Source organism: Temnothorax americanus, unplaced genomic scaffold, assembly GCF_048541705.1.
Source record: "Temnothorax americanus isolate GAGA-0224 unplaced genomic scaffold, ASM4854170v1 Scaffold11, whole genome shotgun sequence".
Taxonomy (NCBI): Eukaryota; Metazoa; Arthropoda; class Insecta; order Hymenoptera; family Formicidae; genus Temnothorax; species Temnothorax americanus.
Genome location: NW_027509242.1, coordinates 747154 through 760423, shown reverse-complemented (window position 1 = coordinate 760423; position 13270 = coordinate 747154). Strand labels below are relative to the sequence as shown.

The following is a 13270-nucleotide window of genomic DNA, read 5'->3' as shown; positions in this document are numbered from 1 at the left end:
GATACAAGGTTGCCCCGTGGCGAGGTCCCTTCTGTCAATTAAATCCCACGGCGTTCAGAAAACTGCGGCGCAGCTGCGTCTTTCGCTTCGGGAAGAGAAAGGAAGCGACGTAATACTGGGTAAAAACTGGGAATAGCGAGGGGGAAGAAAGGGGGCGAAAAATCTGGGCGAGACCGACCACCGCCCATCCGAGCACGGACGCACCGCCAATTTTCGTTATCGTGGTAATTGCGAGAGGTGGACATCGTCCAGTCTGGACGCGTCAGTTTTACCCACCATGGGAGGTCAGGGTGCGATTTCGCACCCTTTCGATGAGGTTTTTTTTTTTAATTTAGATGCCTAATTTAGATCTTATCTGAGATCAATTAGCGGGAAAGATTCGGTTGTAATTCTTCTGTATTTAGATCCCCAATGATCGTAATTTAAAAGATAAATGCGCGTTTATGCGTTTTATTATAAAATAACATTATTATACTATGGAAAATGCCCACGTCGTGCAATTTGCTGTAAAATATATCGCAATGTTTACAGCTCGGCATGCCGATCCCGGCAGATCAAACACAGCTTACTTATTGACCGAGGAATCGCGTATGATCCAGACATCGGTCTGAGTGTGTCTCTCCGGTCTTTGTTGGCGGTTGTCAGGCGTTGTCGGCACTCGTCAAAGAGCTTTATTTTACGTCCGCGGCGCGCAAGCCCGCCCGAGTTGGTCCAAACAGTTCTCGTCGCCGTCAATAAAATTGTCGTTTTCGTCGATAATAAAAGCCGCGGGGGCGCGTATGGCGCGCTGTTTATTTGGACGACGCCGTCCGGAGTCTGCTCGTTAAACCGGTGGCGACGGCAACGACTATACGACGATTCATCGCGACGCCGAGCGTTGGGACTTCCTTCCGCCTTGCGAGAAAGCCCGGGTCTTTTCCGCGACATCGGCCACGTGTCCCGAGAATTCGGTGCGACCCAGATCGAAAGTGACGCGATCGCGAGGCTGGTTCTTCGAACGTCGCGTCGAGACCCTTTCAAAAGGATTCTTCTATTTCTGACCGACGAGCCGTGAACAGTTTCGTTCGAATTATAAGCTGAAGATTAAGAACTTGTATTACCTATTAATTTATAATTGTATTGATAAAACGTAATGCAATTTCTTTGTGAAGTGTTGTTTTGTCATCTTTGCTAATTGCTTATAATTTGGAAACTAAAAATATCAAGATGGTGAAAGCATAATTAAGTTTAAATAGTATAAAGATAAACTTCGTTGAGTATAGGTTCTCTAGTATATAGGTAATCTTTTGATATATATTTTTATATATTTAAGATTTTATAAGAGAGTGTGTTATAATATATATATATTAAAAGAAATAAACATTTTTTACTGAGACTATATAAGTAAAGGAATGGATGCCAAGCCTTTGACGAGCTCCGGTCGTCGTTTTATCCACATACGTATACGTAAAAATAGACGCAACGTTTGCAGTATTATGTAAAAGGATGCGAAGTTCTATCTTGACTACGAGACGATCGTAAAATCAAGGCGGAGAACCGCGGCCGGTTTCGGCTCTAATGGAATATGATGTCAAGCCCCGGGTCCCGCAGGCCCTACGCGCGCTGGAAATCCTCCAGCGCGTGTTGTAAATCTCGTTGAGTTATCGCCGTTTAAACGACTGTGAAATTAGCGTTCTTCACTCGCCCGCGGCCCGATGCGCCTCGTAACTGTCTTCTAGGTGCTAAATTTCGCGCGAGTCCGCTCGTCTCTCGGGCCTCTGTCTTCGGGCCCTCGAAATCCTTCCTGCGGAGGCGCCCCTCATATCTCGGGCCTTCTCTCCTTTTACATTGTAAGCGATTCGGGATACTGTTGCTCATTTGAAGTCGTAAATTAAAGACGGTCGGTAACATAAAATAGACATACGTACGAATTTAATTAGTTGCGACTTAAATGACGAGTATTAATGGACTTTAAGAATGTAACATTTTTAAAATAATATATATTTAATCTCTGTCTGAATGATCTCTTAATTAGTCTCTATATCTTCGCGCATTGAGAAGAACTGAAGAAATATAATTCGACGATAAGAAATTTAGATTTTTTAAAAACATAATTTTTTGAACGTTTGTTTAAAGAGACGTTTCCTTATATCCATTCGGGTAATATTTTGATAAAATAAGGACCTATGTCGATCGTCACATTTCCAAATAAATTCTCACAAAGTTACTTCTTTACAAATACACCCTCTTTCATCACGTCCTCTTTCATCGTATATAGGTCGGCCAGAAGTCCCACGCGGAGCGGTGCGATCGCGTTTTACACACGCGACAGATCGAACGGAAAGAGAAACGATATGGATACGGATAGAGAGAAAGAGAGCGGGCAGTTGGCGTGACGGGAAGTCGCTTCGTCAATGGCTACTGTATGTGTATAGCATAGCGGGGCCCGACAATGAGCCGAGGGCGACGCGCTGCACAACCCCCTGTCGTCGTCGACGACGCTTTCGGAGGTGTAAATGGCACCTCCGAAACGCCGTTAAAGCCGTTAAGGGCGGGCTGCTACCTGCCGGACTCACTTTCGATCTTTGCCACCTTTCTTTCCTCCTCCCTCTGCCCTCTGCTCCGAATTGAAACGTAACGTCGTCATTCAATCCGCGACGAACAACGCGCGTCGTTGCACCTACGCGTTGCACCTTAGCCGCTTTCCGGGACTCGCGTCCTCTTCCCTCTTTCTCCTCTCGACATACTCTCATCCCAGTCTTTCCCTCGCGTTCATTCTCGCGTCAACGGGCCCCTTTTCTCCGCGAATTTCGCTCTCGATCATGCACGTCTGACCCGATACGCACCCCGGGATCCACGACATTTTCGGAGCGAAACACTTCTCCTTTTTTCGCCGGACTTCTCTTCGAAAAGGGCAACAATAAGGAGAGTCGTGAGAAACTCTTGGGGGAATGTAGGAAAATTAACTTGTTCTGTTTTGGCGACGTGTTAGTATGATCTTTTTTTTTAAGAGAGATTAAATAAACAATTAAACTCAGATTTAGAAATCACTAAAGAAACTTGTGCCATGCATGATATATATATATATATATATAATGATGAGTTTACATAATTAAATTATATAATTCCGCGCTATTTTGTATAAATAAAATAAGATCGTATTCCAATTCATGATCGCTCATACTAAAAATATATTTTTAAATCTTTCTTTATAACAACGTTTAATAAATGATTTCTTTCTCGAGATCCAAAACCGAATTATTTATAACTTTCACTACAAAATAAAGTATTTTGTTCAATCTTTCGAAATTGGAACTGATAAAATTAAAATATATACATAAAACTAAATATGAAATTGAAATTTATAAAAGAATAAACTGACGTTTGTGCAGATGGTTCTTTTTCCAGATAATTTTACGCGGGGCCAACGTGTATAATAAGAGAATTCGAATGTTGCCTTATTCTTACGGGAGTAAAATAGATCTTCTCTTTCTCTTCCGCGCTCCCGTCGTGCTCGCTTATTTCAGGGCCACTCGCGTAAAATCGCAATTTGGCGCGATCGAGCGCGGACGTTTTCGTGTCAGAGACGCGTGACGGAAGCCGGAACCGAGATGAGGGTCCGAGGAAGCGCCGGTGGAGCACTCTCCGTCAAAATCGGGAGGGCCCGCAGGTAGCTGCCGCAGCTTCCCCCCCCCCGCGCATCACCGCCGTTTTCGAGGCTTCCAAAAATGCGCAAGCGGGATATCCATGCGTCGAGGGGCAGATCCGCAAACGGAGAGGAGCCGACAGTCGGACAATGCGTCCGCTCGGTATCCTCTCATGCGCGCAAATTACACGGATCAGAGGCGGCGAATGCCTATCGATCACTGGCTGCCGCCGCCACGTATCAATATCGATACATCCACGTCACGCTGGCCTACTCGGTATGCTCGAGTACCCGTCCGTCAGAGACGTGGACGTCAATTGATGTATCCACACATCCTCGGCCGAGAAAAAGACCTACGGGCGCTGCAAGTCGCGGAAAACCGGGAAAACGACACGGTATCGTGGATCGAGCGATGACAAATCTGTTTCCTGCTCCCTTTCGGAAATCCTGCGTGACTTCCTCGTCGTATATATAAATAGATATCATTCAACCGTGAAACATACAAGTGCATATATATAAACGTCACATCTCCGCTTTGAAAAGAAAACGTATCTTCTCTCTCTCTCGTATCTTCGGAATTTTTTTTACGATTAAAATTTATACGAATTATATCATAATATTAGTAGAAATATTGTCACGATTAATTTAAACGATGAATATGTCATGCAGTTTTCTATCGGGTTAAAAATCCACATCTTTTGGAATTCCAAATCTTATTATATTGAAATTATCTTCCAAAATATATATTATTCAGTACTGTAATAAATATATTCACAAAAAAACTGTATTAACCCCCTCTCCACAAATAAGATTTACTCAAATTTAATCACATCATAAAAAAAAATTTGGGACATATTGCCTAATGTCTGACGAACTAGCGAAAGTTCAATTATATTATAATTTTCCAATACAGCGGATTAAAACACCCAAGTTTCGAGTTTTCTTCTGTAATCCCGGTCCAGCGGCGATACATTGCCGCGGGGAGTGCAATCTTTTTCGATACACTCGAAAAGTTAATCGGCAATTACGTGCACAGAGATACGTGGGTACCTTCGTGCTGTGAGCGTCCCGTGAGCGAGCGAAAGAAACGGACGAATAAACGAACGAACGAATGCAGGGCGGGTCCTGTCGGCAAACAGGGATAGCGTTACAAATTCCCTGAAAGAGATCTCGGTATTCGAATTGAATGGCTCGTAACGTCGAGGAAGGACGCGGAAAAGGAGAATGGCACCGAATCGGAGCCGGGGACGCGTAGCGTCGTCATGCGCCGAGAGCGGAATCAGCGGATTAAAGGCGAGATGAATGCGGCACGGAGTCCTGCGCGCCCTGGGTCCCTTCGGCCGCACCCCCGCGTCCTGCTCCTCTTCGAACTGCCCCGAAGGCTCAAACAAGCACGTTGAAAGCCGAGCGATCGAGAGAAAGCTAATCCGCTCCTCGTGAAGCGCGTTTAAAAACAGTTTTTTATGCGCCTCTCTCTCTCTCTCGCATGCGCGTGCAATGTGTGCATGTATGTACACCATTGCAGATATGAGATTTCGATCGACAAGGGGAGGGTGGTTCTCGAGATTCTCGAGGGAACGTTTTGTAAAATGAAAACATGGATTGGTATTGATAATATTGGCGCGATACGCATTATAGCTGGTAGTTTTACAGAGATTTTTATATATTAAGAGATCTTTTTATGGAAGAGGTTTTACAATAAAAGATTTTTATTTTTGAAGAGTTTTTTTCTATAGTTCGCGATACACGAAATAATTGAATTAAATGGAAATAATAATATCAATTACCGAAAACATCGCGGTTAACGATAGTAATTTATTACTTATCGTAATTACTAAACAAGTGAGCGTCATTTATTTTCCTGACCATCGATAAATCATTGATTTACCGTTGAAGATGCATCTCTGAGAAATTAAATACACGTTTCGAGATGCGTTCTTGGGAAATGGCCAGGGATCCAGTTCACCCTTTCGCAAAGTTGCCCGATAAACGTCAAAACGTCAGCGGTCGAAAATGGGACACCTAAGCGGATTTCCGAAGGATTCCGCTCGTTTTATTTACCCGTTCCGCGACAATGCGAAGGCGCGAAAACGCCGGGAGAAAATCGGCAGATTATACGTATATCTGGGAAAGGCAAACAGGAGGCGATGGTCGAAGCGGCCAATAATGGAGAAACTGTGACTGGAAAAACATGTTTGTGATTTATAAATGATATCTTATATATATATTGCCGTGATTTATAATCTGTATACACAAAGACAAATGTCCTGACGGACTCATCAACGCCCAGCCAAAACCCCTGAACCTAGAAACATGAAATTTGGAGAGTATATTCCTTCCATGACGTAAGCACCCACTAAGAAGGGATTTTTAGAAATTCGACTCCTAACAGGGTAGAATGTGTGTTACCGTAGCGAAGCACGGGTGTATCAAGCTATAGTATTATATATAATATCTCTTCAAAAAACGCTCGTTTAATACTTTAAAACTCGCTTTCCTTTCATTAAATTTGTGTTAATTACCTATTACTATTACTATTCCTATTTTTCGTAGCTTTATATTTTCCGTTTCCGTTAGTGTCAAAGTTTTTATTATTATATGTTCCGTTAAGCTTTTTATTGTGCTTTTGCCTTCTTTTTACTCGCTGCTTCTCAAAGCTCTTTCAACAGCATCTTTTGTGTCTCGAGATACCTCGGCGAATCTTGCACGCGCAGGATAGCGAGAAGACTCGTGTTTTACGGCGCGAGAAATCGGCAGGAGCTACAATCGCTGCCGTCGTTACGCGCGCCTCGCTTTTCCTTTTCTTTTCCCTCCCGCCGGAAGGACACGTCATCCGAGGACGAGCTCTCGAAAAAGAAAAGAGAGAATAAGGATATCTATTGCACTTCGAGAACGGATAAGATCGTCGATCGACGCGGAGATGAGACGATCTCTGCAAGAGCTCTTATTTCGGTATCCTTTGAAGGAGAGGACGCATCCCGTTTTATCTCCTTGGACATATCGATACACGAGACGTTCTCGAAATAGATTTAATTTCGTTTCTTTTATTATATTTATCGTAGTATATGCCTTTCTTAACTTTTTATTTATATTAATTTCTTACTTTTTACACATATATATGCATTATATTGTATATTTCTCTATTTATGTGACAATTGTTATTAAGTACAAAATTAGTTGTAAGAAAAATCATAACTGACATGTATATTAAGAGATCTAATTAGCGTTACTTAATAATTATCGTTACTTCATTCACGTTAAGATTTCGCGACGAAATAACATGACAATTTCTCTGATGTTAATGCTTTTCCGCGTTTCTGGAAAATGTACAGAAGTTAACGTGCATGTTCGGCGACATCTGGCCGATTGCAACAAAAAAAAATAGAACTCGCGTGCAAAAAAACTACGAGGCGACAGGTTCGCAAGGCAATTTTTTTCCCAACGATTGCACAAGGCGATAAGTGGTAATTGATTTTACGCCGCTTGATTTACGACCCCGGGGCCGGCGACGCTAAACTCCGCTTTTGGGGTAAAAAGCGAACGAATCTAACCCCATCGTCTCTATCTCCCTCCCCACCCATATTCACCGACATGTGTTACCCGTTCGTCGCGTCGCCCCGGGTAAATGCGATGGGGTAACGCCGCGAATGTCCATCTTTATCGGGAAAACTGTGACGAGCCCATTTCACGGGGTTGTCGGCGCGGCACATTACAAATCGCATTATTTCACCATCGATGTCTTCCTTCACACGTTGCCGACAAGTATATTCCTCTGCAATGCGTGAGAAATAATGGGAAAATCTTTTAATTCCAAGAAGAGAGAAAGCGAATATCTTACGTTACGTTGTTTACAGTCGCCCTAGAATATCGATGAAACTTTATAATCTAAAATTGAAACAATAAAACAAAATGTTACAATCCATTTAGTCATCTGTCTATTATAACGCTGAGGAAGGGCTAACGCGCGCTAAACAAAAGAGAAAAAGGCCCTTCCTCCGGTGAAGTCCCGCTGACGTAAGTCACAATCCGTTCACGGGGCCACCGGGATACGGCACGGGGGGCGCGAACCCGGCGAAGGGCGTTGAGGCGAGTCAACGTCGAATAAATCAAAATAAAAGGGGGGAGGCACACGGCAAAGAGAGTCCCGCTGGGCGACGGCCCGGAAAAAGGAGAGTGAGTCCGAGGGGGGGGAGGCTTCAGGGCACGTTGAAAGAGTTACCTGCCGGAAGACTCGTCTATTAACGGCTCCGTCTTCCCGGGTTACGCACGCATTCGCCTTGACACGCACACGCGGCTTTGCGAGATCTCGCTATGGTGCGGACGCATCGACCGGTGAAATTTTTATTAATGTGCACGGGCACGCTCCGAGTCGGCAGCGTCCCCCCTTCGACCTCCTCTCTGCTTCAGCCGCTGGGTTTTTGGTACGGCAAAGTGTTTTATTCGAGGCTCTTAAAGGCTGTTAAACCTTGCGAGAGAAATTTCCGCGGATATCGAAGACCGAGCGAAGAGGAGAAATCTTTACGCCAGATATATATCGATAGCAGGGAGATTATTTATGATAGTTTTTAATTCGATAAAATTTAATTTAATAGACGATGTTGGTACCAAAATTCTGAATTATAGCGTCGCTGCGAACGCCGGTAAGCTTTAACAGCGCTGAAATTTGCCGACGCCGAAAATAATCTCGCGAGGAGGACGACGAAGAGACGGCGGCGGCAAGCGTCGTATTGATCGACGGCGACGTCTCCTCCTCGTCGTCTCCTCCCTGGTATCCATGGCGATGTTGCGATGGCCGCCGAGAAGCGTCGCGGCGCCTGCGTCCAGCGTAATTGGATTCCTCGTCATGATAAAAGCGTTGTCCCGCGGAATCTCGCCGCGTTCCCCCACGCGACCCCTAAGGGGGACGCCTACCGCACGAGCTCGAGGCTACAATTCTATCGTAAGTGATCTCGTCGCTATTAACTTGATCTGCATAAATATATGATGTATTTATTCTGGTTTTATCATAATTATCATAACCAATCTTCTATATAAGCAATAAAGAAATTATTACTATAAAAGTTTGCTCACGCCGCGCGCGCTAGTTTCTCATTAAACAAAGGTGATAAGAAAATCGACACTTTTCCAGAAAAGATATAATTAAAAACGCAACGCTTTATATATATATTTAACACTTCTCTTTTCTTGAAATAAAGGCGTGTCTCGGTTGGCCGGATAAGGACCGGTTAAAGTGTCAACGATCTCCATGACGGGCCGACAAAAGGGCATCCGGGGCTCTTTCCGTTTTTCCCCGTTTTATAATCCGCGAGCGAAAGGGGTTCGGCCGGCATTGTGCGACATAATTTACTGTCTGCAAACAGACGGGGCGCCGATGTAAAACATGCGCAAACACGCATCCCCGGATTTAATGCCGGCGCGGCGCCGCGCACCGCGTCGGTGTCGTTTTCGAATTGAAACGCTCTCCCGGACGCGAGCGAGCATTATATCGGGATTTGTTCGGGGCTCGAGGAAGGCGACTCGAGTTCAATTGAGTCGTATACCCTCGCGTTGGGGCCCGCCTCGCCCGCCTGCCCGTAGAAGACGATGCGAACCGACCCGAGCTTCCCATCGTCACGTTCGTTCTGTTACGGATCGGTCGAGATCGCGTTTTTTCCTAACGGCAGGCACCACGTAAGTAAATAAAAAGAATTGTATTCAAGAGAGATATGAAAGAGTATAGTTGCACGTGGTGGTTCGAAACCGTATAGAAGTATAATAGGACAGAATCAAAGTTAATCGTCATTAATTTTTATCGTTTTTACACCCTAAAAATTAAATCTTACAATATAAAAATGTTCTTATGATAACAACTTTCTTATAATTTTATATTTAGCATTTGGAATAAAGAAAGAGCTGGTTTTGTAATAAAAATAATACGAATACACATTTTTTTTATTTACTAGTTTTTATTTTCTCTCTCTATTTTTAATCCTTATTTTAATTTTACTTATTTTAATTTCAATTTAGTTTTTATTTTTATCTTTACCGTTATAATATATTAATATTATCAAAAGCGTCTCAATTGCGAGAGATCGTTCTGTCGCCGTAAATTCACTCTTCTCGGGACTTTTTCAGACAAATTTCACTAACGCGAAGCTTACCCTCTTATCTTCAGCCGAGACTTCGGCCTTTCGTTTCGTATCCAGGGGGATATGAATATTTGCAGGCACGTGACACGTGTCCCTCTCGTCGCGACAGAGCCAGGGGGTGGTCAGGGGTGGGCCGACCTTTGAGCACTGGCGCGCGTCGTTACTCCGGAGCCCGGTGCCCTAAGCTCCCGGTAATTGCCAGCATCACGGGGGAACACGATCACAAATGCCGATCGCGCACAAAATCGGCGCGACTACGCTTTAATTACACGTCACGTACGCGAGCGTCTCTATTATGGCATATAGAGCCAGTATACGGCCTCGCCGGATGTCTTTTCAACTCTGAAAATCGAGCCGAGAGGAACGCAGCGATTACGACATCGAAATATATGCACAGTCACGAAGTCGCTAAATATTAAAACGAACTAAGGAAAAATTACCTTATTTCACTTGGTTTTCTCGCGAGAAAGACGAATAAAAGTACAAAATTTCGTTGAAAGTTAAGTAAATGATGTGTGTTCAGTCGATTTTACACAGTTATAATTTCTTTTCTAATCAATGATAAATGAACTATAAAATCGCAATTACACCGATTACATCGATTAAACGGTAGATAATAATCGTTACCGCGAGACGTATTTCGCTCGCGTTATTTCCTTTCTTTCATTCCGTTCCGTCGCCTCGCTTGGCTATTGATAAGTAGGGTAGCATATAATGCGAGCGGATGGTGCGTAATTATGGTATATCGGACGTCTCTCTCCGCCAGGCCAGATGCGACCGGTGCCAATCGAGCGGAGTCGGATAAAAACCGCGCACGATAGTCTCGCCAGCGATTGAACCGATTCGAACGTCAATCAAAGTCGAAAAGTCGAAAAGCCGACGCGGGCTGCTCTCTCGATGACAGACGGATGGACGCACGAACGGACAGACAGGCGGGGACCAGGCAGCTCAGGTAAATCGACATATCGCGTTACGAGGGTTTCCTCGGCCGCCGATCAACGACCGGCGAAAAGTCGGCGAAGCGTTCATCGCAAACAGAATACATTTCCCCCTTTCTTCCTTCCGAATTTATGAATCTCTTTTATACGCACGTTTTCGTTTGCTCATCTTTCGATATTGAAATAGACGTGAAAGGATATTGTTTTGAGATCGCGTAGAAAATTTGAACGATATTAGAGATGCGAAAGAGAAAAGTTTGTTCATTATACAATATACATTATTCTTGTACATACTCTAAATTATACTTTGCTTAATTTTTTCTAATTTTAAATCAAGCGTTGCAGTATACCTGTAAATTGATTTGTTAACTATCCGAATCTCTCTCTCTCTCTCTCTCTCATTTGCAAAAAATAAGAAATAAATACTTATACGCATATGTTTTACTTTCTTTTTACCTTTTAAAACACGCACAAATTCTAAATTTTATTATATTAGCTTTTGGGATTCCAGGACTCGAGAAATGTTCTTAATCAAAATGCTAACTTTGAGACGGGCTCTAGCTTTAGAGTGAATTCGATTAACTCTCCGTCTCCGATTTTCTCTGTTCGTCCGGTCACACCGTGTTTAAGGCACATCGACGCGGCACTCGCGCTCACAGCCAGCCTTCACGGAGGCGCGTTTTATTTCGTAAAATGTTGCGCGGGACGGACGTCGGCGAGGCATCTCGCGCGATTGTCTCTGCGGTTTTTCGTCAGCCGCAAAATAAGGCACCGGCCGCAAGGTATTCCGACCACATCCCGCCGATTTTATTCCGCTTGCATCGCGCACGGAGCCGTAAAACGTGATCGTCGTCGTAACGTAAGCGCGACGCGTCGTGAGGCAGAAAACGCTCGAGCCTTACGGAAGAAAATTATTCTCTCTCTCTCTTTTCTTTTTCTCTATATCTTCCGGTCAAGTCTGAAGTCACGCTTATAAATACAACAAATATAAGATTAACTCTCAGTCTATGAATTTGAGTAACACATCCGTAACTATACGATAGAATTGAGCTTGGAGTTGAAGAGTCGAAAACGACCGATCGACGTAGGAGGTAGGAGGCAAACGAGAGAATCCGGCGATTTGCATATCGCTCCGTCACGCGACCCTTTATTCTAATACTGACGACGAAAGGAACATCTGCATCAGAAAGTACGGCGCGCAAAGTGGATTACGGTAATGGATCGCTCGCGATTGATCGGATTAGATTACGGCGGCGATCCGTCGCGGCGATATCGTGATCGGTGAATGAGCTCAGTCGGTGCGAAACGACATACGTTTCACGAACATTGATTCTCTCGATCCTGCGCCACGCAATTATCCCGATAGATAGGCCTCTTTCTTTTGAACGCGAAAGTAAACTCAATGAGGAATCAATGAGGAATTATTTTAGTCATCAATATATAACAACAATAATTTTTTCATTTCGAAATATTTTATCAGAGATTTTAAGAATGTTATTGCAATTTCCTTAATGTGATCAATCTTAAATATTTTAATTATAGTTAAATATGAATTAAAATTCTGACAAAATACATATAATGTTTTCCGAATTTAAATGAGGATTAAGATTCGAGATACTCATGCACATAATTCGGAAAAAATTAAATAATTATTTTAAAAAGGTATATCAAAGGTATATTACTAATCAGGATTTAATTTTCGAAAAAGTAATAGGAATGGAGTAATGTGTATCGTTCGCCAAAAGGTGCGCCGCACCTTGCGAGGGGCGGCCACGGTGCCATACGAATCTAATTGGCGCTAATTTCGCGCGCGCGCGGACCTGCTCTCTCTCCTCTCTTCCGTATAGCGCACAAACGCAAACAGAAAAACACGGGATACGCTCCGTCGCTCGTACAATATTGACCCTACCGGGTGGAACGACACGATTGAACGCGGGCATCACAATGGCGCGAGCCACCCCCGCCTGCAAACGAATTGTCCAAAGCGTCCCATTCATTCGTGTGCTCGTGGAGAAATTGACAGCCGGTCATTAGAACGAGAACGAGAAACGTACGCGCCACGCGCACATATCGTATGCGAGTGTGCTTTAGCGGCGATCGAGAGACCCGATCATCTCTGCCGATATAAATCACGAACGTTAATTGCAAGACGTAGTTTCAACACGTCACTAAATGGAAAAAGTATTGTTAGGATTTTAAAATTGTAATATTAATGTCCTTTTCATAAAGGTACCATTTTCTCATATAAAACTCGTTATTTTTGCAACGCGTAGTAGTGAAATCATTTGGCCGAAATTATTTGTGGTCCTAACCGTTTCTCACAAATTAGAGAAGATCAAGCGTCTTGTATAATGCACAATATGGACTCACCACACGAATATTCACTACTCTCACATTCCTTTCTTCTATATTTAATTACAATGGATTTAAATCGAATAAAATGTAACTGAACAAAAAAATAAAGTCGCTTTTTTATAACTTTATAAAAATTTGTCCCTGAAAAAGTTAAAATAGTTTCGCATGAAATACGCATTACCTACAGAAACCGGTGGTACCCTTTTTTCCGCGGCGCAAAGATC

At 43.5% G+C, this 13270-nt stretch overlaps 1 long non-coding RNA gene across 1 annotated transcript; it reads left to right on the top strand.

Moving 5' to 3' along the window:
- The first annotated feature begins 8463 nt into the window (after positions 1-8463).
- LOC143908581 (uncharacterized) lies at positions 8464-12904 on the top strand. Its single transcript, XR_013260196.1, has 3 exons — positions 8464-8564; positions 8821-9295; positions 10520-12904. It is a non-coding gene; the product is annotated as an uncharacterized LOC143908581 (long non-coding RNA).
- The last annotated feature ends 366 nt before the right edge of the window (positions 12905-13270 follow it).